The sequence below is a fragment of the Hippopotamus amphibius genome, chromosome 2 (assembly GCF_030028045.1).
Source record: "Hippopotamus amphibius kiboko isolate mHipAmp2 chromosome 2, mHipAmp2.hap2, whole genome shotgun sequence".
NCBI lineage: Eukaryota > Metazoa > Chordata > Mammalia > Artiodactyla > Hippopotamidae > Hippopotamus > Hippopotamus amphibius.
This window is the reverse complement of record NC_080187.1, coordinates 202,854,014-202,859,725: the sequence shown is the minus strand read 5'-3', so window position 1 is coordinate 202,859,725 and position 5,712 is coordinate 202,854,014. Positions and strand designations below refer to the sequence as shown.

The following is a 5,712-nucleotide window of genomic DNA, read 5'->3' as shown; positions in this document are numbered from 1 at the left end:
GGTGGTGATAATCTCGATAATGATTCCCGTGTGATCTCTGTTCTGCATGTTTGTGGCACTTACTGTTTGCAAGGGGCTTTCACGTATTCAGTAGCCCCTGGAGGCCCTGGAAGGAAGTTGATAAGGTTGCAGGCCACGAGGGCCTAAAGAATAAAGAAGTGTTGTGTAACTAGGGAGACCTGTTGACTTGAAACAACTGCAGTGAGTGTGTCAGGAGGGGGCTCAGCCCGTGGGAAGGGCCCTCTCTGCCTTCTGAGGTGGTGGCCGAGCTTCTGTTGTTTCCAGTGAGCCCTGACTGAACACCTTCCCCGCAGACACTCCACTAATATGTCACATGAATTATTTGTGTTACCTCCGTGCTGTGAAATTAGAGGCCCTGCCCCACAGTGCGGTAAGTAGATTACCACGGAAGCCTGTTTTGTATGGCGTGGGGGAGACCGGTCACATATCAGGGAACTGTTTTGTGTGTGTTTGATCTGACATTGGGGAGGCCTGGGGACGCCGGTGTCTTCTAAGACCCGAAAGCTGAGCTCTGGCTGGAGTTTTCTTCAAAGAGGTTTAAATGTTATCCGTTGGCACTTCTGAGGGGGAAGGAAGGTTTGGAGTGGGTGATTCTCTGATGCTTCTTTTTTTTTGCTGCTGTTTTCTTCTCGGTCTTTTTAACTTCGCAGAAAGCCCTTCCAGTTCTACGGTCAGACCCTGTTTAGGACGTTGGTGGCCAAACAGTCCCCTTTTGTTCAGCGAGCGTCCTATTTTTGTTGCTCTTGAAAGGTGCCCTTCGGGACAGCGGAGCCTTTCTTTGGGCTGTTTAGAATCAAGGCCTGAAGAAACCTAAACAGAAATCATTCTCAGCCCGGGCCAAGCGCCTCCTTTGCTCAGCGAGGCAAAGCTCACCCACATAAGATGAAATCTAACCAGCTGGTTACCTGAGAACCACCTTGGGGCGTTCTGTAGCCTGACTTCTTGCTTTGGCCACCATCCCAAGAGCCAGGGAAAACTGAGGGTCACGACCCTTCTGTGCAGGATGCAGGAAGAGAGTTCCGGCTCCTGGTGAAGAAGCATAGGTTGGGTTATGTTTTAAAGGGTCTGGTGTCAGCTTGCAGACAGTTGAGGCTCTATAAGGATCCTGAGAGGAAATGGCTCAGAGGAGATATTTATGACCATAAGCCTAGTTGTCTTAGAATGGTGCAGTTTTTCCTCCTTACTGCTCAAGCTTTCACTGAGTTCATTTTATTCCATTTACTTACGTTTTTTTTTTCAAAGAAAAAGGTATCCATAGCTTTAGCCCATCTCACGTATTTCTGTTATTCTTGGTTCTGTCTTTTCCTTTTACAGATTAGGTAAACCGAGTCATCTGAGAAAATTAGGGCATATATAGGATTTGATAGGTTAGAGGTTGTGCAGCTTGAAGGTTAATTTATTTGCCTCTGTTACAACAGGTATGAGGTTGGGCTCCGTGATTTGAAACGGAATCTTTGTTCCTGCCCCCAAAGATCCTCTGGTTTAGGGCTCACAGACCTCATTGCACAAGTACTGCCTTTTTCGGTTTTGGAATTTTTCTTTCCTCTTTAGGTATCATGTGGGTCAATCAGGTGGAAGAGGGTAAGAGTTTTGGGCTTTGTTAGAGAAAGACTGGCTAGACAAGTTTGATCCCTCCGGGCAGTTTGGAGCCTTCTTAAGCATGAGGTCATCAGTATATTTAAATTCTGAGCTTTCAGTCATACTGGTCAGCGAAGCTCTGTCCCTCCTCATTAACTGCATATTTTCCCCTGCGTTTCCAGAGAAGGAGACACCTGCCTCTTGGAGGGGAGCCCCCAGCATCCTGGGCGCATCCATCCAGCTGGCCCTTGTGTATACAGACAACTGCAAAGAGAAGCTGTTTGGAGATAGGCACTGTTTTAAGGCTAAAGTCATACATTTCGGAAAGTTAAGGACTGGTTCTCTGACAGGGAAGTTGAGCTAAATATGCAGTTCTATTTTAATTTTCACTTTATGCCAAGGCAAAAGCATTGGGAGATAGGCTATAAATGTATAAGTAAGTCACTGCAAGAATAGCCCCTTGCAAAATGCAGATTTAGAAAGGCTAAATATTTTCTCACATACTTTAATGCACATGTATAACTAACCTCTGATCGAGTTGCTGAGGAAAGGATGTTGTATAACCACTTAACCTTGATGACTGCAATGAATTGTACAGAGGTCTATACAACTGTAAAGTAAGTATTCGGCTATCTTAGCTCAGGCGGCAGTGACGAAATACCATAGACTGGGTGGCTTAAACCACATTTATTTTCTCATGGTTCTGGGGGCTGGGAAATTCAGACCCAGGTGCTGGCAGATTTGGTTCTTAATGAAGGCCCTCTTCCTGGCTTACAGGTGGGTGTCTTTTTACTGTATCCTCATGTGATGGAGAGAAGTTCTAGTGTCTCTTCCTCTCCTTATTAGGGCACTAATCCCTATGGGGACCCCACCCTCATGACCTGATTATCTCCCAAAGATCTCACCTCCTAATTTCCTCACAGAGGGCAGTGGTTATGGCTTCAACATACAAATTTGGGAGGGGGTGGGGACACATACATATAGTCTATAATATTGGTTGACACTTCAAGCTTTCTAATCATTTTCAGGGTGGTTGACTTGTCTCCAAAAAATTGTTTAAAATTCTTAACTTGCTCATTTGTTTGTTGAAACAGAATCCTGTTTTTCTGTGTATGTTTTATCATAGGCATGGCTTTGTCTCATCATATGCCTGTACTGTTTGAAAGCTACAGTAGTAAAGCCCAAGGTAATTAAGGCTGTGATATCATTGTTTTAAATTTGTGTGGGTGATTTTTTTTAATGTAATTCAACAGCAAGTTCCTTCCTATTCTGCATAATTGGATCACATTTTAATTTTGTGGCAAATAAAGATCTATTTTACATTTCTATTAGAAAGACAGGCCACTGTGGCTAGGTCTGAATTAGGATGTTTGCTGTTGGTGGTACTGAAGCAGTGAGCCTTTTAGAGTCGATTTAGCTTCTAAAAAACGCATCTGTGACTCTTTCGGGTAAGGAAAGAATTTTTAGTCTAAAGGTCATACACAGGCATAGGTTTCACATAAAAACAAATATTGAAAAGACAAGAAAATGAAATATACAAGCTCTAAAGCAAGCAGAGAATAACTAATTCATAGGTTATCCTGTATGCTCTATATTCCCCAAAATGTTGACCTTTGACTCAAGCACATCAGTTTGTGAATGGTTATCTGTATGGTTAATGCCTTGGGAGTTTGCATGAAGCAAAATAATTAGGATAAGTTGTGAATAGTACACTAGACCAGTAATCAGGAGGCCTGGGTTCTCATCCCAGCTTGACCATTAATTATGTAAATAGCTTTGAGCAGCTGGCTTTCACCACCACCACCACCACCACCTCCCACCCTCCCCCAGCCCCCCAACCCCACCTTTTTCAGGTGAGCTCTAGGTGTAGCTCAGGGAGGCACTGAGCTACATGTTCCTGCCATCTCTGACATTCTATGACCCTGTGACTAAGACCCAAGTTTTAAAGAAGTCCAATAATGAATATACTTTCCTTATTCTTTTCTCCTCCCTTTAAAAAAAATTGAGGCATAATTTACATATCATAAAATTCACCCTTCTGAAGTATACAATTCACTGATTCTTAGTAAATTTATACAGTTGTATAACCACCACTGCAATCCAGTTGCAGAACACTTCTGTCATGCCCAAAAGATCTCTCCTGCCCATCTACCGTTACTGCCCCCTCCTGTGGCCCAGTCTGACAGTCCTTCATCTACTTTCTGTGTCTAGAGATTTGCCTTTTCTGGATGTTTATTTAAGTGTAATCATATAATATGCGGCCTTTTGTGTCTGACTTATTTAGTGTCATGGCTTTGGAGTTCACCTATGTTACAGCAGCTGTTGGCATCTGCATCCTTTTTATTGCTGAATCCTATTCCATTGTATGGATATACCACATTTTGTTTATCCATTCTTCAGCTGATAGTTTCCTTTTTCTTCCTTCTTTGTGCTGTGGGGCACTTACTCTCACTGTGGCCTACTCCATATGGGGAAAGGACAGATCTCTCTTAGAGAAATGCTAATTCTTCATCTCATGTCTTCTTTAGTAGAAGAGGCCAGAATTTTGTGTTTTAAACCACTTAAAATCTTCCAAGTCAGTGGACTGAGCCGGCTGGATCATTGAAAATGTGATTAAACAACCGTATAGTAACTATTAGTAAATGGGAAAGCACTAGCTGTAGACCCTTCTCCTTGATATACAATTAATATAAATATGATGTTTCCCCGTAAGGGAACTTGACTCAAAAACTTTCCCAATGACAGCCTGCTTGTTGTTTTACGCACTGGGTGATGAAATACTTGGAAGCAAGTGTTAAGGATACTGGCCATTACTCTGACTTAATAATGTTATTTTCAGCATTTTCCTCTGAAAGTCATCAGAATTATTATGAGCAACAACAAGTCCAGAGAGGGAAATACTTGCAGAGAAACTCGTGCTTTACTTTTCAGCTGTGAATCACAAAGACCACTGAATATAATTGTGAAGAAAAGGTAGACAGAAGGAGAAGAGGCTTGAGTTAAGTATTCGGGCTGTTGATTTCTTGAAAGAGACGCCATAGGCTAGATAGACTCTAGGGATTTTGACATTTGGTGTTCTTTTTGTGTTGTGAGTGCAAATGGGATGTGTAGGCTCTTTGGGAGGCTCCTAGCTAATGGAGGGAAGCAACTCAGTACTCTGCATGCTTCTCAAATGGTCCTCCTGTTTGGAGTTTACCTCTTCAAATGCGGCTAATCTGCAATATGTTTCTATCTTCATGGGTTCCCAGGTCCATTCAATTTCCTGGAATCCATCCTTGGCTAGTGTGTCAAGGCTACTCCCTTTGCCTTTCTCACCTCCATGGGGTCAGTGTGTTTTGTAGCCATGCTCTAGTCTAAGCCTCAGAAACTGGACCCACAAGTAGTGTGTGTGTATGTGTGTGTATGTATATACATAGGTATATATACACACATAGATTCACACACACATATATTCTTTCAGCTGCATAATACGACGAGGCCTCTGAAAGCTAGCAGCTTGACTCCGTTTTATTTAGCATTCTAATTATAAACAGCATCACTAATATCGTTTGGAAATTAGATGTTAGACTGTTTACTATTCCCAGCGGTGGAAGTGATGTTTAGAGCATCACACCCTGCCTCTTGGGTCCTGGGAAAGCTTTGCCTAGGTTGAATCCATATCGTAGGTTATTGTGGAGAAAGATAAACCAGGACATTCTTCAGTAAACCTCAGACCCTCCCTTGTGCTGAGCCTGAGCTCTGGTAGCCGTGGGCAGGGAAGCCAGCCCAGGGTTGGGTGTTTCCAGGCTTTCCTAAGAATGAGCGGGCTGCATCCAGGCATGATGGCATTCTTATTTTTCTCTCCCATGATTTTAAAGAGGAAGGAACCAGTTAGGAGAAAAGTGCTGTGTCATTTTGTGGGGGTGGGGGAGGGGTGGGGGGGTGGGAAGGCCAGGGGCCTCTCTTGTTTGGACCCATGTTACAGTATTTTCACACTTGATCATTACTAGAGTTATTTATGTGTGAGTCTCTCCTAAGTCGTGAGATCCTTGAGGATAGGGATGCAGTAGCGTTATGTTCGTGTTTTCCAGCGATGCCAACACAGCGCTTTGCATTCAGCAGGCACTCAACTAT

The 5,712-nt window shown here is 43.3% G+C and overlaps 1 non-coding gene across 1 annotated transcript; it reads right to left on the bottom strand.

Annotated features, from left to right (window-relative positions):
* Positions 1-4,979: 4,979 nt before the first annotated feature.
* Positions 4,980-5,098, bottom strand: LOC130847226 (small nucleolar RNA SNORA69). The gene has a single exon (XR_009052011.1). It is a non-coding gene; the product is annotated as a small nucleolar RNA SNORA69 (small nucleolar RNA).
* Between the last annotated feature and the right edge of the window lie 614 nt (positions 5,099-5,712).